Source organism: Apteryx rowi, unplaced genomic scaffold, assembly GCF_003343035.1.
Source record: "Apteryx rowi isolate R43461 unplaced genomic scaffold, aptRow1 scaffold_7, whole genome shotgun sequence".
In the NCBI taxonomy this organism is placed as follows: domain Eukaryota; kingdom Metazoa; phylum Chordata; class Aves; order Apterygiformes; family Apterygidae; genus Apteryx; species Apteryx rowi.
Genome location: NW_020450982.1, coordinates 400,484 through 426,035, shown reverse-complemented (window position 1 = coordinate 426,035; position 25,552 = coordinate 400,484).

Sequence of the window (25,552 nt, the reverse complement as noted above, 5' to 3'; positions counted from 1 at the left end):
GCCGGGCCGCGCCGCGTGTGATCACCTCATGGCCAGTCTGGTGTGGGTTGTGCGCTAGGGGTCTTGCCCACCACCTTAGTCGCGCAAAGAAGAGGCGAGTCGGTGAAGAAACTTATTKTCTGTTGGGTTTTCCTTGTTTTTTGGCATAGAGCAAACTGTCCTGGTAGTTATTTTCCAGTTCTTTAATCCAAGAGATGCTTATGTATAAGGCAGAATGTGTTCTGGATTTATAAGCTGAAATTCAAAAGATAGTCTTGTTACCATCTTTTASAGTTTCTTCTTAATGTTTTGATATGCTGCTTTTCCAGAGCAGCAAAGTAACATGCACTATGTGGATAATTACTTCTTCTTTTCACATTTTTGCACAGTTAAAGATACCAGCAGTGATGGATATCTGTCTTCTGCTACCAGATGTCACTCTCGGCACTGCCCCAGGAATGCTGGTGGTCAATGGCAGGCAGGAAGGTAAACTTCCATCAGTGTATGGCCTTAATTCAGCACAGTATTTTGGCGTGTGCCAAATGTTTAAGCATGTGCATAGCCCCATCACCTCCCGTGGATCTACTCGTTTGGTTTCATGCACTGAAGTTGAACAATACTTAATGGCTTTACTTATTTGGGTGCTCTCTTTCAAGGATTCTTTGTGCAAGTCATGAAAAGTCATTTCAAGTCATGAAACAAAATACCTGGGTCAGTTCCTCCTGAGACTCGTTCTCCTGCTTCCCCTTTTCTCCAAGTCTTACAAATAGCAGTTGGTAGCCCTGCGTGGTGACATTAAACAGGCTGTGGTGCCTGTGTCAGATTGGARGAGCCCTCAAAGAGGGCAGAGGGATGATGATACAAGGGAGGGAAAAGAGAGAGGTATTCGCAAAGGTGGATTCTGTTGCCAGGCCCCTCTAAGCAGCTCCAGTGATGTGTGCATCTGCTCTCCATGTTGGAGCAGAAATACTATTTCATGTCCTGGTTTCCTATTACTTTTACAGGCATAAAATAGCATTGTGAGAGACATAGTATTTTCAAATATGAATCCTTAACATGTACTAGGCTGTGATATTTGTGTTTAATACCCCTTCATTTAAAAAGTAGTTCTTATGAGCTAACTGACATGAATACTGGTTYGATAACTGGTTTAACTCTGAATAACTGTTGGGATCTGGATCTTTAAGTATATAATTCTTAAAGACTTTTAAAAATGATCTTGTTCTGTATGTCAAATAAAATGTCTTAGTATCTTGCCAATTCCAAAGTGATTACTGAAACAACTTTGGACCTGCATATAGAATCCCTGAAACTCCTCAGTCTAGCCCAAGATAGGACCCATAGTATCTAGCCTTCAAATTCAAAGAAAGGTGTTCACCTGTGCCAAGATGGTAATGGTGGCAGGATATGGCTTGCCACTGCTGTCGTAAAACAAGGCTCAGGGGCACCTCAAACRACTAGCTCTGTCATGCTAGCAAAGGCAACAGGGAGCTTTGTGTGTTAGCAGACCAGAAATATTAGGCCAGTCTAGCTGCAATAGCTGGATATACGCATGTAAGTTCTGTCAGTTACCATATCTAGGTATCTTAGTATCATAGAAGGACAAGTTCATGTTATAATGTGTACATTTGACCACTTACATAAACAGTAAATAACTGCAATTTAAAACAAGGTTTTGGTAGCTTYGTCCTTCCTGGTGTAAACCAACCTGTGCGTTTGATTAGCATTAAAACTTCTTGCTTTCAGGATATTTTTACCATTTTAAAAATGTCTCAAAAAAACCTAAACCCTTAGCTTAAAAACAAGAAATGAAAACACTTAAAACTTAAGCCAAAATATCTTTATTTTTTAAAGCAATTCAACACATTTACTTGTGGTTTTGGATTATTTGGACTTGCATTTTTGTCTAAAAATTAGGCCTAGCGTTAGCCCTGTGAAACTTGTGTTTATTCATGTTGAACTTAATCTATGAGAATATTCAAGGTCAAATGAAATCTGACACTTTCAGACCAATTTAACACCATACAGTGCTTCTTACTGGCTGAATCAGTTTGGTTTGTTTATACCAGTTTCCAAGTTCCAAAGTGAAACTTTAGAAGAGGACAGTTAACCAGTGGAGCAGATTATCAGTGGAGTTTCCATTATTCAGTCTAAAACACGTACGCATATTTCTCTAGAAGAAATGCAAGTGGGTGCRATGAAAAAATCACTTGAGTGAAATGTGGTCTGTCTCATGCAATAGGTCAGTACAGAGGGTAGTTGCTGCTCTTGGAGTCAGAATAGACTAGTTGACTGGAGCTCAGGAAGGCGCTTGCCTTTTAGGGCAGGCAAGTCTAGATCTGCCTGCTAAGGAACTAGTACCCTAAGAAAGGGCACTGTAAGAAACAAAAATGCACTGCAAGGACTCTCCGCATATTTTGGTGTGGCAAGCTGAATGGTATTCATTTGGTCTTCTCTCTAAGCATGTTCAACATTGGCTGGTGCAGTTTGGCCTATATTTAATGTGTGCTACCTTCAGTGTAAGACTGTCTCTGTTCTCGAGGACCCCCCTGCACTTATATAGTAATATAAAGAAATAAACTTCTRTGTGTAAATAGAGGGAAAGGGTCAAGATTGGTCAAAGATTTTTATACTGAGTTTCTGTCTTTTACCTTTAGGCTCAAGCTTGTCAACTTGATTAGCAATTATTATGGTATTAAAAGATCATACAGCCTTTCAGTAGATTTTTAATATTTCTTAAATTTAAGATAGCTCTTGGTGAAGATTGAAGGAGGCTGGTATGGTAGTTGAAGCTGAGTCAGGGAAGCTTTTTTCCATACCTCGTATCTGTCCTGCTAATTCCCTTCTCATCCTGGTGTCATCAGATTAATGGTTTTAATGACCTTTATTGGTCTTGAAGTGTTTGCAGCAAAATACTGTCTGAGAGCTGTTAAATTTATATTATATAAAGCTATGGAAGCTACAGCCAGCGTACAGATGTGTGGTTTGCATGGAATCTCTCTTGTGCTAGCATTTTAGAGCAGTAAACTATAAATTAAGGGTATTTAAAGCCCTTCCTGTTTTTGTTTTGTTTTGGTTTTGGTTTGTTTTTTTTCTCCTAGGGCATAAACCTCCCTCCCAAGAAAATGACATTCTGCTCTCAAACTTGAGTGAGAGAATGAGGAAACAAAAAACCTTTGCAGATAAAGAGCTAGTGTGTGTAATGATGGAGTGAGAACTCCAGCAGAGAGAACTAGAGGAAAGGGCTATAGCTCAGAGCCTACACAGACCAAATGAAGACCACCTAACAGTCACACGAACAAATTTATTTAGGATTGGACACAGTCCACTTTGCAACTTAATGTATTTCAGCCATGATTTTCTAAATGTCTGTATCTGATACATTCAAGCACAACAGTTCTAGAAAAWGGACTTTGCCTGTATCAGACACAAGACTTTCTCCCTTCAAATGCAACTGCTTTTATGCCTGGCCAAATTGAGAGCCACAGTTTAGAGAAATGTAACTTGACCAGGAAATCAGAAATGTGCAGAGAAAGGAGCTGTGGTTGGAGAGGGTTAACTTGGGTTAGCATGTCACCCAGTGAGTTTAGCTCCTTTCGGAGACTTGCAGTCAGAGGCAACAAAAACACAGACTAGTTCTGAAAAAGTTAAAGAAAATGATGTATTGAACTGCAGTCAAAAGGCAGGCTCAGAAGCTCTTACTTTGCAAAGTGATTGTTCCATGGAAGAAAAGCAGCATGTACAGCATGAAAAGCGGCATGCAAAACATACATGTTCTTTGGCAAAGGTCAGTGCAAGTTTAGGTAGAATATCCCAGGAATGTTGCTCTGAAATTCGAAAGTGGAATTTGTCATTTTCAGTAAAATCTTTTAAAAAAGTATAAAACATAAGTGTATAATGGTGTTGAGGGTTAGTTGCTCAAAATGAGCAGGACTGAGCCACTGTTTTGAGAATGCCTGCAGAACTGAGTCAGTTCAGAAGTATCGGACTTGGCTGTAAGCAAGTTCGGTCTTGTGTGAATAGCCATCTAATTATGACAGTGCAGATCTTGTTAGCTCAGCCCAAGAAGCAGATTAAATCCAAGTCACCATGCTTTAAGGCTGCCTCCAGTGTTTCAGTTAACAAGAGTTTCTGTACTCGGAGATTGATCCTCATTCRTGTAAGTATTTTCCTTAACTTGGAGTCTGAGCGTAACATAACCATGCACCATCAAAGCAGAACRTTCACAGACTTTGATGGGACTCCCTTCTTATGGCAGTAGAGAGAAGCTTGAAACTACAACCTCAAAGCAYAGTGAAGTCCGACCAAGTAGAAAGTTTTGAACAGGTGACCTGCACGTTTTGAGTCGTTCCTAACAACTGTTGGTTAAAGGAAGCAAATTCAAAGCTCTAATATGTARCTTATAAATAATTACTGTGCTTCTGTGGGAGAGCAAGCAAAAGGGAAGATGAATATCTAAACACAAACAGTGAGAAATCTGGTTAGATAACAGGTAGGGCAGAGCAACCGTCAGATCGGCTGGAGTCCTCTCCCAGCACTGAGCTGTGCTGTAGTGCCTCGTCTTCTGTCCCTGCTGAGCCTTGTCCCCAGTCTGGCTGTGCCCAGGCACTGCTGGAGACCTGTGGCTTTGAGTGGCCCGGCTGCCACTGCAGCTTCTCCATGTCCCTGCTGTGGAGGAGGTGGTGGCTGTGCGGGTGCGCTCCATGGGCCAGGACTAACGCAGCTGAGAGGAGACACACGAGAGGAAGCCCCAGCTCGCGTAGTAAGTGAGGCTTCAGGGTGGACATGGAAAACTCATTCAAAGGTTTAGGTAGGGCATTTAACCCATCTGAGATTGGCAGTAGGTAAGAGTTTAACTTCACAAGGTCCAATTTATAGTCTTACTTTTGTGTGTACTTTGGATGTGATGAAATTTGAAGACCTGTCAAAATCAAATGGGCTCCTTTTGCAGGGGATTGTACAGCAAGAATRCAGAGATACTCCTAGGGTGTACCTCAGAAAGCAGATTTTTTTCCCTCCTGGTTTCTATTACATATTCATGTTTGCGTGCGTTCTCACACTTTTTTTTAACTGATAAGTCAAACATCCTTTTAACATATCTGACCAAAACTCTATGGTTAAATTTAAAATAAAAGGTAAATTTTAGTAATTAATCACAAACTTCATGGGTGTTGGAGAAAGCTTTTCTTCGCTAAAGGTAAAAATGTTTAGATGAGGATTCCTAGGTGCAGAGTGCAAATACTTGGCAGTGACTGGAATCAAAAAGACAGTCTGAGATCTACTGGTACAGAGAATATATTCTAGCTGAGATGGACTCCATTTTTATGGGTTTTTTTAATTCAAACATCCATTATATTCATGTTGCTTAAAGGCTCTGAAATATTTTGTCATATTTTCCAACCTTGTTGAATTGACTTAAAGTGTAATCAACTTAAAACAAATAGAACAAAACACTCGTCTAATAAATGTCAGTTCCATGCTGACTGGAAAGAAAACACGGTGTTCCTGCCCTGTCACCCTGGTGCTTATGTTAAAACACAAAGTCCCCAATCATACAAATGGAACAAACCCTTCCACTGTTCACCTCTTTCCCCATGTAACCAGGCAAGTATGTGATGGTATGGGCAGTACAAGAAGTTGGCTTTTTTCCTTTATTTATGTAGAAATCCTATCGTGCACCTTGCTGAATGACCTGGTAGAGGTCATTCTGAATGGCAGGACTCGCAATGGACCGCATCCTATAGTGGTACTCCTGCTAATGGATGGGGCTGAGCTGCATGAGGGCACATCCGCATGGGGCGCAGTGCAGACATCACTGCTGGCACCGGCAGGAGCTGCGCCTCCGGAGCTGAAAGCAGCCTCCCACGTCGGTGTGGGGCCATGCCTCGTCTTGTCAGCCATCTCTAAAAGGTGGCCATGAGAATGGTGGCCATGATGATGATGTGATAGATGAGCCACGTCTGGCTTGGCCGTGGAAGATACAGGGGATTCCCTCCCTTATGGGGTGTCTTGTGCTCTTTGACGTATCCTGGGAGAGGTGGCCAATGCACGGTCTTGACTTGCTGCTTTTCAATGTGTATGTGAGGAAGCACTCATGCTCTGTTTAGTTGAAGTGGATCTTTGGAGACTGAGTGGTTGCAGAGAATCCAGGAAGAGGCTGTGGTAGATGCTGTATTTGAGCAACACAGGGATGAGTAACAGGTGAAGCCCAGCTCTGCAAGCAAGAAAGGAAACTTTCTTGATGAGCATCTTCTACTCTTGGGTTTAACCCCCCTCTCCCAAATCCTCAGTGTTTGGGCTGTAGTGACAGACAGGTCAATTTGCCTTCTTGCTGTCATAAAGGAGTGTGTAAGTATTGTAGGATACGTATCCTGCTGTGTGCTTTGCTAATTTTCCTTTCAATGTAACTCATAACTTCCAAAGAAAAGCTAACGGCCTTCACTTGTGCACTTTTGTCTCATTGTGTGCTTTCTCCTATGCTTTGCGCTTTCTATTTAGACAATAAAAGGACCAAAGGGAAAACAATGTTTCTTTATGTTAGAAGTACMGTGGCCTCACATGTCAATATTTCTTTTCCCCCTATGCACTCTGACTTAGTTTATTTTTTTAAACACTTTGGCTTCTTTTGAGGAGATTTGAGTTYCAGAGCAAACCAGTTTGCACGACGTGCGCAGCTTCATGTTGCATTGGACTGATGGCATTTGTTATGTCTACCAGCTGATAGAGTTTTCTGAAAATATTTAGCCTGTAATGCAACCCTCCCATGTCTTCTGTTTTTACTGCAAACATGTAATTAATCACCCTAATTACCCAGAAGCCCAAGTGATTATGATTAAAAAATAATAATAATAATAACAAAGCAGAGACGTGGGTGGCTGCTAGAGTGCAGGACTGAGACGAACCTTCAGCACACCCAGGAACCTGCCACGCGGCCTTTTGCATAGGGTGAGATGCCCTGGATGTGACATGAGGCACCTGCTGTGTGTCACATAACCCAGCCGCCGCAGGTGCCACCAGCAGCTGCCTGGGATTCAGCGCACACTGCACTCCAAAACATTTCCAGGTCCAGGGCTACCAGAAAGTGTTACCTGTCAAATAATTGCATGAGAAGGACTTGGAGAAATAAGCATATGTTCTTTTAGAAAATGGTGTTTAGCAAATATTAAAGCTGTTATTTGCAAGATAAGTGTGATTCAGAGGTCAGGTATATATCAATAATTCCGATTCACAAAAATACCTGAAACCAAAATGAAGCCAAAACACTGTTTCTGTCCTTTGTAAATTAACAACAGTGTAGARTCTATAGTAAGTTGCACTTGTTTGGCACATGTGCTCGTGCCSTGTTAAAAATCCTTGGAGATGGTTCTCAAATGAAAGTCTGAACCAAAACTGGAGAGCAGTGATCCCCATGGGTGTGCGAGGGAGAGCGCTGCACTTCCAGGACTTCTGTGAGTCTTCACCATGACTCTGCCCAGCCCTGGAGAAAATAAAGCCAACCATAATCTCAGTTTCTTCTGTTTAGAAGGAAATAGTATTTCTATGTCGCAGAAAAGTGTAAGCAACCTGCTTTTATGTTGCTTCTGAGAGGCTGTTTGAGGAGTTTACAATGTTCTCTAAGAAATAAGAATGCTCTATATGGGTATGTGTGTGTAGGTATGTATATATATACGTATACTCAGCCCTATATAATATATACGAGGGCCTAATTCTTCTCTCCTACTAGCATTGCATCCCTGTTTATCTATTGTAGATCCGAGTCCCTCCTGATTTATATGGGTGGGAATGCAAATGGTGTTTGGACTGCAGCATGGTCTGAAGTGCTATTTGCTAATAGGATTAGTGAGTCATTTGTGTCCAGGTGTGCATTTGCTTGGGGGAAGGGAGCGGGGGGATCCTAGCATCTCATCCCTGCTACATYCAACTGAATTTATGCTCTCCTGGCACTTGGTTGTCAGTCCCAGCAACTTTTCCTGCAGTGCAGGTGGCAGCTGCTGGCGTGTGCCATCCGCAGCCTCCTTGCTGGAGGCTGTGGGCGAGCTGCTGCGAGGGTGGGAGGAGTAGCCAGGGGTGAGTGAGCTAATTCGGACCCCTCAGGCCTCAAAAACAAGCGGGAATGGACATAACAGAGCTTTACAAAATCCTAATCAACAGGGAGACAATGAAAGCAACATAAACGCACAGTGCAAAGCAAGGGGACCCCAGGTGACAGTGTTGGGTGGCAGAATGGTATCAAGGTCAAAAAGAGTAAATTATTTCAGTAGGAGTTAAGAGAAATTCTTGTTGGGGAGAGGCCCACGAGGGCTATTATATACCCCTATCCAGGGCAGGAGAACAGGGTACTGAAGAGGATAGGTGGTATAAATGGCTGCATCCCCAGAGTTAATGCTGGTGGTGCTTCTCCCCGGGACAACGGTTCCTTGAAAATCCTTCTGCTGAGCAAATATGGGCTGGCTAGCAATTGCGGTAGTTTTAATGAGGTTGGCAGAAGCCAAAGTGTAAAATAATCTTTATATATTGTTCATATGTATGCTATTTATGTATTTATATTATATATTGTATATTTTATATATATGCATATTTATATTTTATATATTTTTCTTCTGAAGACCATTAATTTCCCTTCACTGGCAGTCTGACCTGGCTGAATGTAGCTAGCCAGGCAGCTGACAGAAAACAATGAATTATATCATTATAGACATGCCCCTGTATATTTTATGGGAAAAATTAGCATGCCACCCTGTTAAGTAAGTATTTAAGAAGAGCTGTAGCCCAGAAAATGCTAAGAAGGACAAAACGGGTGCCAGTTAATTCTGTGTACTTTGGATAAGATTTCAGCTGTAGTCAGTGCCAATTATAAAACTGAATGGAGTGACACAGTGTATTAGGGAACATGATTTGTCATACAGCGTCAACATTGCTGGCATTTTATATTTCGAGAGGTAGCAGTCTTGAGCCAACTCTTCTAAAATGTCCCCAAATCTCATTTAACATGTCAAAAAGTACTTTCATTGTTAATTCTCTGAATATGGGAGAAATGGACATTGTGTTAGACACATTTTGACATTCATAGCTGGGCTAAGCCCTCTTAATACTGGGATTTAGCTTGTTACAAGCAAATAATGTCTGAAGCCAGCTCTGCTAGAAAAAGCTGTTCACTGCAGTTGTCAGCCTGATGGAAGTAGCATTTACTTGAAACAGTACGTGGATGTCTTCAGACACTTTCTGACCAGTTAATAAAAAAACCCCCAAAAAACAGAAAAACTTTGGGCAGAAATTCAGAGTTTCTAAGAGCAGCCCCCAAACCATAAACTAAAATTATTATTTGTTGGGGCAACTAGAATTGGTGTCTAAATACATCCTATTTATTTTATGCCACTTCTCTGCCCCACGTTGCAAATAATCCAAGACTTTGCGCGTGAGGTTTGACAAGGCAGCTCAGTCTGAGGCCGTGGTGGCGGCGCTGCCTGCAGCTTGGGCCGCTCTGCCGTGCCCCCTCTCGGTGCTCCAGGCAGCGCAGGAGCTGTTTCAGCTTTAGYGCTGCTCCTCCCAGAGCTCACTTTCCTGGAAGAAGGTGATACTTGACACTTTTTGCTCTAACGATATTTTGAGACTGTCTGATGTGCGCGCCCACCCTAACAAAACAGCCGGGCTGGGGGGAGCAGAGCTGGGGGAGCACTGGCACCTTGGTGGGCCCTGGGGTTTGGGGCTGGCCCCAGGGCAGTTTGCTCAGAGCAGCGTGGTTGAGGAGGAGCAGCAATGAGACCAGTCTGTGCGGCGCTCCGGACTGCCCCGGCTAGGTTTTCTGGGGCTGACCTACACCCCATGGCACTGCTGACATCCCCTGGTGGAGGCAAAGCAGCTTCGCTGAGCTCAGCCAAGCTCCTTAGCTTGTGCTCCCGTTCATCCCTTAACATCCCGGCCCGACTCTGTGTTACGGGAGTGGTGCGCTCACCCGTACATCCCCACTCCTGGGTGTTTTGGGTCTGCCACGTCCAGGAGGAGCGTTGCGGGCATCAGCACACGCTGGGTCAGCTCCAGTTTTTTTTAGGCTTGTCCCACTTGTCTACCTGCCTTCCTGCCCTTTTCAGCTCCCTGGTGCAGCAGCATGGCCTTGAGAACACAGTCCATCTTCTCCCTGGCTAAACTTAGTGTAACTGGATACTTTTTTTTTTTTAATTAAGAAGATAAAGTAGTTTTGGCTGCAGTAAAATCTAAAAACAATATTTTACAATGAGGGAGAGATGTATGACATGCATGACTTTTTTTCTTATTACACTGTTCTTACACAACTCATTAGAGGATCTAAAAGCCCATTATATTCTGAGTTAAGCTTGATTGCAGTGTTTCTCCTATATAACATTCTATAAATTCCTATAAAGGAAAGAAGCACTAGTCTAAATTAATGTTCTCGAGTACTTTGATTGCAAACGAGGACTAGGACTTTGATTACTGCATTTTGTGAAAAGTGTTCTAAAATATTATTTTACATGCTATCCTAAGTCAAGGCTTATTTGAAGAACAAGATTTTGACAGCAAAAGTAAATTCACATGATTATCTGCATAATGCTGGATATGTTTTGTGATGATGGTTTAAATTACCATCATCTTTTCAGCACCTCTCAGTGCATGAAAGAAAGCTTTCTTCAGTGCTTTTCAGTGCAACCAGTCTGGCATACTGAAATACCAGCTATATTTTCTAGGAAGATTTTTCTGCCTAGCAACTACCTGTAAGTGTAATCAATATTAGGAAGGTTTGGAGCTGAATTCTGCCACCTGCATGCCCTCAGTGTGCAGATTGTTCCACTGAAGCCCACGCATCTCTTTGCATAAAATAATTTTGTAAGCCACAGGATGAAATGCCTTAAGTTGCTATTCTGAATATGTTTTGTGCTCATATATCTGCTCCAAGTAGAAAAGCCAGGGGAAATTTCAGACAAAAGAAAAAAAAACCATAATTCTCATTAACTTTTATTTCATTTTGGAAACTTTTTAACAACCTGCCAAATAACAGTGAGCAGGAGTCTTCCCTGACACATGCTCCTTGAAATCAAGACTGAATGCGGGCCTTTGGTTTAAGGAATTTTTACTGAGTTTTCATTACTTTTTTAATTACTCTGTTATTTTTTTGCTTGGCTGAAAGGAAAAAGCTTGTTCTAGTCAAAACACTGTAATTAAACGTTCTCTTAACACAAACTCTTGCCAGGTCTTCCCACTATGTAAGTAGTGAGACACTTCACCGCTTAATGCTTGTGCTTGGGTATCTGCTTGTGTAACGAACATACCCACACACTGACGGACTCGGGCTCAGATCCTGGAGTTACTGCAGCTGGCGTTAGATGGGTTTTTTAGAGATGATTCCTCTGGGATAATTAAGGCAATGGCATCACATACTGTTATCAAATACCATGACAGTGAAATGAAGGTTTGCTCCTTATCCTTGGCCAGGAGTATATCATTTGTAAGGCACTCATATCATTAGCATGGATTATTATTTGTGTTACAGTAGTGTGCAGTGAGAGCAAATTCAAGGCCTAGATAAACTAAAGCTGCAAAAATGCTATCCTTTTGGTCTGAAAAACAGGCAAACAAGCAAAGTGAACAAAACAAGCAAAGGACTGAAGAAAGGAACTGGAACCAGAAACAAATAAGAACCAAAGCTTGTAGAGATAAATACTTTTTAAAAGAATATCATGTATATCCAAAGAAGTGCGGTCAGACTGAACTTGGAGGACTACTGCTGAGTTTCAAGAATGGTGAATTGACAAGAAAATACAAGGAAGAAGGAGTTTTACTGGCCCTTTTTACAAACACCTGCCAAAGGTACTAGGTAAGCTCCACCCAGGCAGACCAGCAAGTTACCACAACTCTCCATCCCTTCTTTCTGCTGTCAGCAGAAGACTGACTTGGAAAAATCATCTGTAACCACCCATTTTAAGGGCTGGGACATACCTGGTCAGGGCACCCTTTTTGAAACCAGTCCCACCTGGGGTATTGCTGTTAGTTAGCTCGCACAGACGGCTGAAATTCCCTGAGAATATCCAGCGGCCTAATGTTATATGTGTGATTAAGGACTTTACCCCTGAAGTCTCCTAAGCACGCAGCCCTGCTGCTGCCCAAGGTGGGGGCAAATTTGTAAAGTGGATTTTTTTCTTTTTTTTTTTTCTTTTTTTTTTTTAAATCAGAAATTTCCTGAGTTCTTCTGCCCGTCCTTGAGGGAGCGTCCCCCCACTGCCAGTGCTGGGGTTTGGCGGCTCTCGCCCGCTCACGCACCCCACGGACTGATGAGAAATTGCTCTTGCTGAAACTTCTGGTGACAAAGAATGCAAGTTGGCCAAGCCCACAGGACTAAGATTCTTCTTTCTCTCTCTCTCTCTCTCTCTCTTTTTTTTTTTTTTTTTTTTTAAGTGTCATGAGGTAATCTCTGAATAGTAAACGGTCAGGATTTTGGTTGTATTTCTTATATGAAAGATTGTCTTTCCAGCGACTCTGTTTCCCCAGCTCCAAACTGGGAATCAGTTCAACACTAACACAGAGGGAGAGAGTCATATGCTGAAAAATCCCCCGCAGAAGCTGGCTTTTCTTTCTGGGGGGCTGTGGTGTCAGGTGCATTTTGTGCAGGTACTGAAAAAAGTTAAGAAAACTTGGCTTGTTCCTGAAACTTAACAACAACAAAACCCCCCTGGACTGCAGCCCCTGTTGCAGGCTGACTTCTGTCGTGAAGCAGGGACGCGTAATTCAGGGTGTCTCTTCAGATGTCCACTTTGTAGGAATATCTTGATGCAAATCTCTGCCTCTCGTGCTTACGGTAATGCACAACATGGCTCAGTGTCAATTCGGTTGCTTTCGGATTTTGGGCGCTCTCGTCCCATTCAGACCTCGTGGCTCCGTGTGTCCGGCTCTGTCTGCATGCTCTGTGCTCAGGAGTCAGGACAGGGCCCCTCGCACTCCCCCGGCAGCTCCCCCACGGCCTGCCGAGAGCGACCGATGGCTGGGATGGCCCTGCTCGGCTCTCCCGCACCCCCGGCCCCTCTGCGGCCCTGTCCTTTCCATGGCTGGCCCATCTCCGCAGCTTTCCCACCAGCGGAGCGGGGTGTCTCCTCTGAACCTGGCCACCAGCTTCTCAGGCAGGGACTTCACTTCTGTSTTTTTCCCTGTAAAAACTATTGACCATCAGGGCCTCCCTCTGCAATCTCATAGCAGCAGGTTCAGTGCAGCTTCACAGGGAATTTTTTTTTGGTTTAAACTTGTTTGCAGGCCATGGAGCATTTGGGACCAGTTTCAGGGTGAGCTCCAGCAAGCTCCCACCTCCTTATCGATGCAGTCTGCACCGCAGGTGGATGCAAAAACTTGCTGGTAGGTGGAAAGACTGTGACGACGCTCAGTATTGCCAATACTGTCATTTGCTGTCTGTTCTGCGACAGTGCTAATGATGTCTGCGGGTAACTGGAAAAAGCAAGCCAGAGTTTGGAGTGCTCAATCCCAGCCGCCAATCATAATCATGTTATTCAGCTTTAATCTTCTTGAGTAAAACTTCTAGTGGTATTTATAGCTTTATTCTGTATGTAATGTTCAATGAAAGGTCACTGGGCAACGTGACGTGAGTTAAAACAAGAAAGGCACTAATTAATTGACAAGATGTTTTCACTCCAGTTCGGTCTGCCAGAACATAGCTCTGCCTGGAGGATATGAACTGTCTTCCCTTGCTTCTTTCCATACCCTCCAGTTTTAGCACTTCTAAGGCTTTACCTAATCTAGCGATTATTGCTGAGCTAGTTCGAGATGCCGGTATGAAAACAAACAAAGGTAACTGCGGTTTTATCAGGCAGATGCRTCTCCTCCCCTTTTTCAAGTTTTAYCTCTTTTTTTCTCTTTGAGGAAGCAGTCTGATATCAGCATTTCTAAGTTGCCATATTATGTTCCTAGCTATTTCAAAGACTGTTCAGTGAGGAGAAAGGTAGAAGAGTATCACAGTCCTAAAACAGCAATATTTTTTATCTTTTGAAAACATCTCTGGAAATCTTTATACRTGATTTTTTTGGGCCTTCTTACATTAGTATCAACTTGCTAAACCTGAAGCAATTGCTTCTAGGACAACTTCTGACATACAGCTACTACTAAGTCATGTTTAAATGTTGTCTGATAGCATATTCATTAAGGAAAGCTATTAGCTAGACCTCATAAGCTCCCACATCTCAGTTCCTGGTAATATTCCTATAGCCTCTGTAGTCCTCTTTTCCATCTCACTTGTGTTATCTTTAAAATGGGAATAATTCTTCCTGTGGGGTTCTCTAGCAAATCCAGTAGAGGCCAATATTGTCCCTTCCCAGAAAGGGGCTATTCAAAATGTGCTTTTGGTGATGTTCTGSAGTATGTTTGCAGACAAGTCGGGCTGAACAAGAAGAGCACTAATACTGCTTTTGGTTGCTGATAGCTGCCAATAATTTGGGAGCACGGAGTAATTAGTCCATGCTTCTCATTAACACAAAGCTCTGCAAGAGTCAAGGATTAATGTGGTGGAGGGCAGGCACAGCTGCAGTGAGGTATGGGAGATGTTCTGTGCAAAGCTTATTTCCAAAGGGGAGGTGGACTCTGAAAGGGGTGAACTGTTTGGCTGATGGGTTACACTACTGTTAGCTGTTTTCCAGATTGTGTTATTTTACATAGTGTTGCTGACTTTTACTGTTATTTTTAAGTGGGTGTTTTAAGACGAGGCGAGGCAATCTGAAATGATAGGGTAGGTGATCCTGGAGAGTGTGTGGGCTCATCTAGAGAAATGATCATTTAAAACAATTGCTGAGAACTTCCAAAATCGCAGATGTTGAAATCATCAGGCAAACATTACTGCTATTCTCCCGCAGTGTTTTAGTGCGCTACCACGTCTTTCCCGTATCAAATGTTTAGCAAGTGAGAAAAATGGGCTATGAGGAGCGTGGTAAGCGTGCGACGCTGGAGCCTGCCTTGCAGAGCAGCTTCGCCTGCGGCTCCCCATGCTGGCGACATGGGCATCACCCAGCGTTCCTGCATGTGTTGACTGCCTGGCCCCCGGGACGTGCCAAAACCCTCCCAGGGCCRCTGGGAAAGGGCCTCAGAGTTGCTTTGTTACTCTTAAAATATTAATAATGATAATTACTAATGCTTTTATTAACAATATAATAATTGAAGTGAGGGAAAAGCAGTCTCTGCAAGTGTTACCCATTTTTCACTCAAAACCACGCAAATCCACTGTGGCAGAAGAGGAGGCTCGTTCACCCAAGGAGTCTTTGCCTTCCAAAATGCTTCTTGTGCTTCAGGTGGGAGTCGCGCTGTTGTTAAAGGGACACAGGGAATGAGAACACAGCGCATCGCACGGGGTGAGTGCGGACTGTAGTTCACATCATGAACGTCAAGTGTTTCCCATTAGCAAAAAATCTAAAAGTGAACTGGAAAATTAATATTCCACACACATTACCCTGAAATCAACCCTAATTTTAATTAAATAAACATAAGCAGGCAGCTGAAAATCAGATCTGAAGTCTTCAGTAACAAGCACCATAACCAGTCAGATACCTCTTCAGGGTTTGTAATTCATTAACAGTACTGGGAGAGAGCATATAAAAATGACAGTTTCTATTTTGGAAAGGAAGTTGAGGAGATGTTGGCAGATAGGTGCTGCTGGGGGGGATCCCCCTGTGGCAGCTAGAAGTGAAACTTCGCAGACAAGCGGAGTGAAAACGCGTCCTGGCAGGGGCTGTGCTTTGGGCACTGGATCCCAGCCCTGCTGCCCGTGCCGGCTGTGCTCACCCGGGGCCGCACGCTTCAGGGATGACCCCTCGTCTCTGCAGCCATAGACCCACAAGTCTCCCAAAAGGGGAAAAACTTCCAAAAGCACCAGCTCGCTGCGCTGGTTGTCAGTGAGGCTCCCCGAGTTTGAGYGCCCAGGTTGCTGGTGCTGGGTTTTTCGCACAGCTCTGGAGTTTTGCACAACTGCACTATCGCTATCTGGAGCAATATCTGGTTTCCTCTGCTCTGGCCAGAGACAGGCTGGTGCGCTTCTCGGTTTCTGTCTTCTGTGATGCTGCCCCTCTGGCAGGGTTCAAAAGTGGCCGTAAGAAACCCCGTGTTCCCCTGGAATGGCACCTGTCACAGCCCAAGGTCTGTCGCTTTTCAGAGAGTGGTGGCCTTGGTGGATCTAAGCCACCAGTGCTTTGGCGGTCAGAAAATGCCTGAAGGGCTGAAGCAGGAACAGGAGCGTACGGCTGGCTCCACAGTGCAGGGAAAAGGAAAAAGGGCGAAAAAAGAAGAAACTAGAGGAGAAACAAAAGAAGAAATAATGATCTTAAGTCATCTTAAGCAGACAGCATACAAAAATGTCAAAAAATACAGGGAGAAGAACCAGCAGTTCATGAATTATAAGCATCCATTACTTTTCAGAGAAGAAAAAAATCCAAGAACTTAGTAGTCCAGAGCGCACAGAAAAGCAAKATGTTACTCTGTTGGCCTCGAGCTGCCTCGGTCAGAGGCGGCTGGCGCTTTGCGGCGGGAGCTGCGCAGCGCGGGAACAGCCACGTCCAGCCGGCTACGAGCCCCAGCCAAGGCAGGGCTGGGGAGCCCCCTTCCCACAGCCCACTGGCGCTTTTGGGGCAATTAGTTGGAGCTTTTGTCCAGGCTTTTTGGCCTCGTCGGCCGGGAGGTCGGCTGGCCGCGTACAGAGTGAAGGGGCTGAGCTTTGCCCGCGGTTTCCTTGGTTTAGGCGGTGCGGAGTAGCAGACTGTCCCGATTAACCAGCGTTTCCCTTGACACAAGCCAGGCAGCTTACAGCTTGAGCAACTGTCTGTTGAATCCCCCATTAATTTTAAATTCAGGATATGGAGAAATTATTTAAGTTTCTATGTTTTTACAGCATTTCCTGCCAGAGAATGTTAGCACTTGTAAAACAATAAGTGCTATAGTATGACACAGCAAGACTAGTAAAATGCTGAACAGTAGATAAATTTATTTACAGAAGAGAATTATGGTTTCTTTTGGGGAGTAATGCAGCATTTATTTTAAGATACGTATGCCAGGCTTAGCCTTTAGACGCTACAAAAGGGAACATATATGCAGAAGTGCACACTTGCACTCATCACTGCTCCACCAGTCTGAAAAGTAAACTCATTTGCTACACATTTCAAGGGAAAACCAGCAGCACCTAAACTCCTTTGTCTGTGTCCCACTTGGGCTGATCTTAAATCRCGGCTTCATGGGAAGAAAGGATGTGCAGAGCAGCAGAGACAGAGTTGGTTTGTTTGGGAGCACTGACTGCATCGGGGACGTTTCTTTAGTTAAACTAGTTTGTTTCCTGACAGTGTTTTTTTCCATTCTCCCGGTCTCCAGTGCCAACGCAGCCCGCTGGTGTCGCAGGACCATGGTTAGGAGGGAAGCGTTCGGCGCTGCCTCCGTGCGCTCGCTGCGCCATCAGGTCCCGGCCGGCTTATGAGATGGGAAACTGCGTGTTAGCGTCCAGATTTACAAGATTTTAGAGGAATTTGGTCCCGTAGGCAAGTGAGTGGCTGAGGCAGAGCCGTTACCTGCACGCACATTTGAGCCTGTTTTCTCTGTTTGCTAGGAACACGAAGGCCAGCAGGTTTCATGGCGGAGAGCGTTCGTGTTTCTGCCAATATCGCCCATGGGTGCAGCGGCATTTTGGAGCTGCGCCGCAGGAAAACACAGCCGTGGCGGGGCAGCACCCCACGGCTCGCCAGGCGGCTTCAGCCTCTCACCTGTACTGCCTAAAATCACGAGTTTTTCCAGCAGACGAGCCTGAATTTGCCAGTTTTCCTCCRCTTTCCGTTGCAGTGGTGAGCAAGCGCAGACGCGGTTAGTGCAGCCATCGCGGTGCTCGGTGTGGGGCCCCGCTGCAAGGGCGGCTTGCGGGGAGGCGGCACGGGGGGCGGCAGGGACACGCGCGGTGGCAATTGCAGCACCTTTTCTAGGTGTCGTTGCTGATTGGGGTTGAAAATATGAATAGAAAGGTCTCTGGGTTGGGGAATCTTTCTGGCTAAAATACCCTGGAACTTGCAATGGTCAGAGCTGACTTCAATTCAGGTAGCTGATTCATCACATAAAATCACCCAGTTTAACTTTTCCATTAAAATTTAAATTAAAAGCGGGGGGAAGGACTCAGAACTTTTAATTTAACTTTATTTTTTGCAAAGTGAGCATTACCCTTTTTATATACTTTGATTTTATATAACCAAAAGAACCACTTTGGTAAAAAGTTTTTATTTAGATTTCGACATGTGGTTTTTATATTCTTAATGAGGTTTAGAGAGATGACGAATTCTCCCTTTTGGATTTTTTTCAAACACTTAAGTTGTAACTATTGGAATCTGCTGGAWGTTTAATATGGATCTGAGAAAGGAAATAGGGCAGTAGTTTTTCTGGGGAGGGGGGGAAGAAAAATTATTTTGACATATTTAAGCCACTACGTCTCTGACATAATATAGAAGAACATGTTTATATTGACTGTAGTGTCTGATGTTTTGTATTGCAAATATTCTGTATTTATTGTGCAATAAATGTTTCATAGAGATAGAGTATGCAGAAACAATAAAATAGGATTAGAGGGAATCGGCTGCCTGGATAAAGGTTTTATGTGTTGCTAATAGTACTTCAGAAACCATATTGTGTTAAATGCGGCATTTGCAACAGACTGTGAGCAAAACGGATATGTTTAAAGACAGACTTTTACCGCTGTGTGGAAGATGCCTGTAACCAAGGCCAAATCCGCATTCCCACTCCCGATCAGCCGTAGCCGTAGTTAAACAGAGTCGGGCTGCGTGGGAAGGCAGGGCAATCGTTTCAGACCCGTAATGCAGGGATGTGAAAGCGCTGCCTAAGATGGGGCGGGAGCAGCCGGTCTTTGCCTTGCACGTGGGAGCCTCCAGACGTGCCCCCAGCGGGACCCGCAGCACCCCTCGGTCCCCAAATTTCCGGGGAATTCCGAATTCCTGAAACATCCAAGTGACGATGCTCCGGACATCGGTGCTTGCCTGGGCACGGCCAGTGCCAGGGATGTGGGCAAGGGGCAGACATGGCCCTGGGTAGCAGCGGTTTAAGCACTGTCTGTAGTGTCATTTTATCCGGAATTTGCAGGGGGGGCCTTCACATCGGAAAAATACTGGTAATTAACTGGATTGGGGTTAGTTTTTGTTGCTGGGCCCTGACACCGTCTGATTCTTGCGGGAAAGCAATTCCTAGGCAATCCTCGCTCTCTCTAGCACTGATCAAACCTCCCATCTACCTGCTAAATCTCCGAAAAGCTTTGGGACAACGGCGACTTTTTGCTAACGGAGTCAAAGCCCTGGTGATGGATCTTTGCCTGCGAGCAGAGGCCGTGGGGCCGGGCACAACCCAGCCGCGGGCACCAGCTGGGCACTGGTGTTTTCATCCCGATGTGCCGGAGCCGGAGCTCCCTCTGCTGAGGAAAGGGAAACATCAGCACAGGCCGGGAGTCGCAGCGGAAGATGCGCGGCGATGGGGGTGCGGGACGGGCAAGGGCTTGCGGGAGCTCTGCTGCCAGCCTGCCTGACGCRCAGGTCCCTGTGCACAGGGCGACGGGAAAACGGGTGTTTGCGGCTGTGTCCTTGCAAAACTGCAGCACGGTGCTTTGACTTGCGCGCGGCCCCCGCTGCCGGATACGCCTGCCGCTTGAGAAAGGCGCAAACGAGGCAGAACACCGGCTGTTCGTCAAGGGAAATCATCTTCCTTTTCTTTGACTTTTGTCTCTCTGAGCCCAGCGTCGCGCTAGCTAATGCAGAGCGGGCTCAGTCAGAGGTGGTCACCGTTTCTGAGCGGCGATGAACGGGGCGCTCTTGGCCACCCTCCCGCGTGGCGCACCAGGGCCAGGTTCTCGCATCCCTGCAGGACCATCCCCAGCTGAAATGAGGCGCCCGGCCACGGGCCGAGCTAGCAGGGCGATAACGAGACACGTATATACAGGATCCATATGTATGAAGACCCTCTCGATGGCTCCAGGTGTGTTTTAGCCTGGGAACATTCATGGAAAATACTTGGTATTTAGCAAGATCCRGTGCACTTCGAAGGGGAAAAAATGTGTTTCAGAAGTATTTTTATGAGCCTGAGGAATAAGTTCGTTCTGGCAAGTGTAACGTGGCGGCAGCCCGCTCTCCCGAAAGTGCGGGGGGTTGGTCGCAACAGCTTTGAGCCTGGTACTGAAGAGGGGCACCTCYGGGCTGGGGACCCGGCATGCGTTCACCCAAGGCGCCCATGGCCCCGAAACGTGGGACGCCCACTCCCCGGCCACGGAGGCCGATGCCGCTGTATTGCTGCTGCGCTGCTAGCCGCGATGCTGGCTATTAAATCAGTGTCTTCTCCCTCTGCACAACAAGAGTTAATTGTGCTAGTGTAAGAATATTATTCCAAGGGCTTATTAGAAAAAATATATCCTTTCTTTTTTTTACAGCAGGGAACAAGTCCAATAATTGATGTGGGAATATTAATGCAATATGTGYGTGTTATCAATTTAGAAAAAGCAGAAGACATATTTCCTTAAGCTTCTAATCATTTATACATATGACCTTCATTTGTACAGCAGAAGGGCTCTTCCCGAGAGCTACAATTCGCTTCAGATGTTTAGCTGGGGTATTTTGCTTTACCTAGTAGCTGCCAAGTTTGGGATTATTTAGCAGTAAAATTAGAAATGTGGATTTGAGTATGCACCAAAATCCTGACAGGTGTTAATGGAAGTCAAGTTGAATATTTTATTCTTTAAATAGTAAAATGTAAACCTGCATTTGTTTAGCTTTGCCTTCCTGCCAACTATATCAGGTATCTCGTGTGACTAGAATCACTGTTTTCTGTACATGCACTTCATGGCAGTTTCCAATGCCTGTTCCCAGCTTGGGCTATATTTATAATTCTAACAGATTTGTGCTCCACGGAGAATTCCTAGGCAAATGTGCGGTTCCCAGCCCAAAGAGATAGGAAAGAAAACTCATTATGCAATATAGCCCAGCTTTTCAAAATGTGCCTAAAGATGCAAATAGGCACCTAGAAGGATTTTCAGAAGGAAATAAAATCCTGGAGATGAAATTAAAGCAATTAAGGCAGTTCTGAAAATCCCACTCAATGCCCTTCTTTCATTTCGAGGTGTTTGGACCCCTTCAAAAATCTGTCCCTCGGCCATTAGGATTCAATGCTATTCCTCTGGGTTATGTTTCACACAAGCTGGTTTTTGCAGGGATTTCTCCCGGCATCAGACGTCTCCAGTTTTGCTCGGAGAGGTGGTGCAGATGGCGGGTGCCGTGTGGGCTGAGCCTCCTCGTTGCAGCCTCTTAGCTCTCGGTGAATGGAGATTTAGGGACGTGTTGGGAGGGATTCCTGTTGCCTGGGTTTTGCCATGTGTCTGGGTCTGGGGTATGTGCTCATGCCTCCAGCACAGGCGATGTGCGGCTTGGCAGCACCTGGTTGCTCCTCACACCTCTCCCGGGACGGGTTGACTCACCTGTTGGAGGAACTTTCCCTTTCTGCTGACCGAGGAGCAGGCAAGTCGCTCGGCTGGACAACTCATGGCTGTCTAGAGCTGGGTGAAATGCATCCAGCCCGTGGTTATTTTAGAGGAAAATCCTGACTCTCGCGCCTGAGCTAGATACCTAACTTGGGCGTGAGGAGGGACGAGTTGCTCTGGGGCTGCTCCCTGCTCCCTTGGGTGCCGTTGCCTCTGCGGGTTTTTATGCTGCCCCTTCAAAATGAGGAGATCTGGAAATATGGCCCGGTGAGTCTAGTCCTCCAGTAAATCAGCTTTTAATCCACTCACTTCCTAGCCCAGCCTCTGGCCAGTGTCTTCCTGTGTCTCCTGAATCTAAGAGATGATCCCCGTATCCATAACACATCCCCACCGGCCACCCACCGCACGGGTGCACTGCAAAGGGGACGGACACTGCCACTCCCAGGAGCAAGGGCTGAGCCCTCCAAACCCAGAAGGCCAAAACTTGTAAAAATTTTGAAAATTAATATCATGCTTCTCTTGGTGTCCTTGATTAATAGAAGAGACCTTCTAACTCACACGGGCCAGAAACGCTCTCCTRAAGTTGAGTCACTTGGTTTTTGAATGAGTGCTACTGGCTCCAGCCAGAAAATCTGTGTTAATGTAGAAGAATTATTTGACGACTTTTTTCTGGCTTCACCACCACTACAAAAATCTTTTTGCCAAAGGATTGGACAGACTTTTCATCTTGGTAGAAATCAGGTAAAAAGCTCAGACCCATCAAGCCTTCAGCTATATTGGGGCTTTCTATGATTTAGACACTTAAAAAGAAAAGTCTACCATGGTTTGACTAGTTTTGCAGYTGTGAATAGCTGACAGACCATGGAGCCAAGATATGCAACCTTACAAGTCTGTGACAGCGTCAAAGTCTGCAGCTCTTTTTCTACTGACTCTAGGCCACTGACTTCAAAATCGCTTCAAAAAAGGAGAGTTTTCAGTCTGCGTTGTAATTTAAGCACAGAGGAGCTTTTGGTGTGACTCCGCTGTGCGCAGAAGAGCTTCTCTCCGGAAAAGCAGCAGCTGTCCCCACTGTTTGCTGGGTACATAGCTAGAAAACGTGATTTGAAAATTTATTCACCAAGTGTGTATTCTTTTCACCGGAGCATATCCAATACCGACCTCATGCCTTACCTGTTACTCTGCTCTCACAAAGTCCCGTGTCATGGTGCCATGTCAGAATTAYGGTGTAAATAGCTGTGATTTTGTCACAGTGTCCCACACGGGTACATCTCACACGCTCGCTTACAAAGGCACCGCTGTAGCATGAAAAGGAAGCTTGCTTCTATAGCTCGTGAAGTACTGCAGTTAATAAACGGGAAGAGAATAAGCACTGCTGGTTTTCTATACAAATTAAAAGCTTCGTTATATTAAAAGTGTTGGGGTCCTGCTGAACGGCTCTGGTTTGGCTGGCGTCCTGGCGGGTGGAAAGCCCGAAGAAGGGCTCCAGCTGCTTCAGGGGCAGCTCGATCAGCCTGCGCAAGTCATCTTTTTTCAGTCATTCCCAAAGTGTGCTGCATAGACACGGAGTACATGCACATGTAAATTGGGTTTTTATTCACTGGAGACATGATTTATAGCTATTTAAAAATTATTGTTGCAATTTATTAGTCAAATTCTGTTGCCTAGATTGAAAAAGTAGCTGATGGTCAACGGGAACCAGCAGTTCCATTTTAATTCCGCAGAGTAATAATTTTCTACTATTATAAAGCCTTACTCGAGTTATTATACATATTATTTGGTGGGTTTTTTACAGCTCCACAACAAGAAACTTGCCAAGCAATAAAGTCCGTTGAAAGGCTTCTTTGTGTCTGTAGGAAAAGCTTACATGAGATACTTCCCTAATTAAATGTAATAAAAGGAAATAATGAAGTACACAAGCACACAAGTAATCATTAACTTGTGCTATTGTGTATTTTAATGGTTTTATTATGGATAACTTTCCAAACCATACTGTCTCAAAGTAGGGCTTTTGCATTTCTCTGAATCTAGTCTTTTAATTTACAGAAAACCTGATTCACACAGATTCTGGAATTAAATCATCACTCCAGCTGCTCTGCTTTAAGTTTCCCAGACCTTTGTGAATCATTGTGTGGTTTCAAACAGCCTGGTTGTTGTGACATAAGTATTTTTATAATTGATCAAATATGTTTAGATTTGGATGGTTTGTATTTTTAACTAAAAAATAGCATTTTTCGAAGGATTTCTTTAATTTTTAGGAAATGAGATTAATCATGTTTTTAAGGCACCATTTCCTTTTAATGTCTCCAACTAATTGGAGCACAGGAATTATTTTGATTTTTTGTTTCAGGCATTGCAGCTTTGTTAGGCTCTGGATATGTTTTTACTAAGTCATCCTTACTTTGAAAGCTCTGAAGCTTTCACTGCTGGGCCGTTTATATATATATATATATATATATGTATATGTATACCTGCCTCATTTTTTAACATTGTAGGAAAGAGTTTTGGCTGCCTAAACTGAATGGCTTATGCTTGAGGCCAAAGAGTCTGATGCATCTGAGTAGATAAGCAATAGGACAGAAAGCCAAATGTGGCAGTGATCAGAAGCAGAGTTACATGCATACGCTTAAAGCACGATTTGGGGCCTTTATAAATTTAATTGTAGGGACGGGATGATGAGTTGGGACTGCCAGGGAACGCCTGGGCCAGGCAGGGCAGCCGCAGCCAACAGGGCTGCAGAAGGCTGYACCCCAGAACTGGAGGGCTGGAGGATCTGTTCACAAAAGGGGGGTCACATAAACCGCCCCGCGCCGCAAACCCCGTGCGCCTTGCTCTCTAGTGACTGAATAACTGAAACTCTTCCTGTGTGTCTCAATTCACTCAACTTTGTTGAGCGCACAAGCTAAACTGGATGCAGAGGCACCTCTCGTACACTCAGAAGGTGCAACCAGGCCCTGGGGAAAAGAGTAAGGTGCCTCCACGTAGGCTTTGTGGTCTTCCTCCTTCAGGGTTGTTTTGCTGCTTCCTCTCTTTTCTCCTCACCTGCCACCTTTTCCTCCGCAGGGATCTCCGCTTCGCCCTGCCGCTCCACCTCCGGGCCGACGGGAACCACTCGGCCAGAGGCTGCTGCCCAGCTCCTGACACCCTCACCGAGGGGAGGAGCCGGCTTCCTTAAAAGCTGCCGTTTAAGGGGTGTCTGCCAGTTTGGGAAGCCCTCACTGTACCCACCACATTCCTTACAAGATGTTTGCCACAGCCGTAGGAGCTAGAAATGGCAAAGACTTGCAGCCTGCACCCCCTGGTAGGGCTGCAGAGGGCACGTAAAGGCACCCAGTGGATGGGGCACTGGTGTTTATGCGGCTACTGCCATTTCCCTGGTAATTTGGCTGCTGGGTTCGCACCTTGCCACCAAATTGTGCTTATATATATATATATATACACACACACACACACACACACACGTATGTATGTATGTATATAAATGTATGTATATACATACATTTATATACACCTCATTCAGCTCCATGGCTGTTCTTTGGATTCTGGCTATGCAGCTGCAAAACATGGTATTTTTCCTAACATACCACTGAATGTAGCATTTTCTTTTTTTTTTCCTGTGGAATTGTTGTTTTGCTGAAGCCAGGTGCTCAGACATTTTTCTGACACAGTGCTGTGGTGGATGGCRTGGGGGAGCCATGAAATCCTCCAGCAGCTGCCTCTTGTTTTGGGCTGGTCCCCGGGGAGCAGGTAAGGGGACTGCAAGCCTGCGAGCGGCGGTGTGGGCCCTGGCACCAGGGCAGGGCCTCACTGATGCTGTAGCAGCGCAGCAGGACCTGGGAACAGGGACAAGGGCAAGAAAAGCCCGCGCCATCCTCAGACACTGCGGCTGCCGCTTCACTGAGGATGCTGCTTTATAGTACAAGAGCAAAGTTGATGCTAAGTCTGAATTTCTTCCCCAAGATGTGTCACAGCTTCTTTTAATCCAGCCTGTGCCCGCATCTGTGGGACAGCGAGTTCGGCATGCAGCAGCATTTCCAGAGGTTGTATTTTTGCATGTTAGATGGGACAAAGCCTTTCAAATAAGCATAC